The sequence below is a fragment of the Trichechus manatus genome, unplaced genomic scaffold (assembly GCF_000243295.1).
Source record: "Trichechus manatus latirostris isolate Lorelei unplaced genomic scaffold, TriManLat1.0 scaffold00037, whole genome shotgun sequence".
NCBI lineage: Eukaryota > Metazoa > Chordata > Mammalia > Sirenia > Trichechidae > Trichechus > Trichechus manatus.
Window position 1 is genome coordinate 19,211,747 of NW_004443973.1, and position 861 is coordinate 19,212,607.

Consider the following 861-nt stretch of genomic DNA (forward strand, 5'->3'; position numbering starts at 1 on the left):
ATCCAGTTTTGCCAGCACCATTTGTGAAAAAGACTGTCTTTTCCCCATTTGATGGACTTTAGGCCCTTGTCGAAGATCAGGTGACTGTAGGTGGATGGATTTACATCTGGGTTCTCAATTTTGCTCTACTGGTCAACGTATCTGTCGTTGCACCAGTACCAGGCTGTTTTGACTACTCACAGTAGTAGTTGTATAGCAGGTTCTCAGGTCAGGTAGTGTGAGTCCTCCAACTTTATTCTTCTTCTTCAGTAGTGATTCACTTATTTGGGGCTTCTTCCCTTTCCATATAAAGTTAATGATTAGTTTTTCCATCTCTTTGAAGAATGTTGTTGGTATTTGGATCAGGATTGCGTTGTATTTGTAAATTGCTTTGGGTAGAATTGTCATTTTCACAATGTTGAGTCTACCTATCCACGAGCATGGTATGTTTTTCCATTTATGTAGATCCCTTTGTGTTTCTTGCAGTAGTTTTTTGTAGTTTTCTTTGTATAGGTCCTTTACAACCTTGGTTAGATTTATTCCCAAGTATTTTATTTTTTTAGGGGCTATTATAAATGGTATTGTTTTCCTGATTTCTTTTTCATCGTTGTCTTTATTGATGTATAGGAATCCAACTGATTTTTGTATGTGTATCTTGTATCCTGCTACTCTGCTGAATCTTTCAATTAGTTCCAGTAGTTTTCTCATGGAGTCTTTAAGGTTTTCTATATATAGTATCATATCATCTGCAAATAGGGACAGTTTAACTTCTTCATTACTGATTTGGATGCCCTTTATTTCTTTTTCTTGCCTTATTGCTCTAGCTAGGACTTCCAGCACAGTGTTAACTAGGAGCGGTGATAAAGGATATCCTTGTCTTGT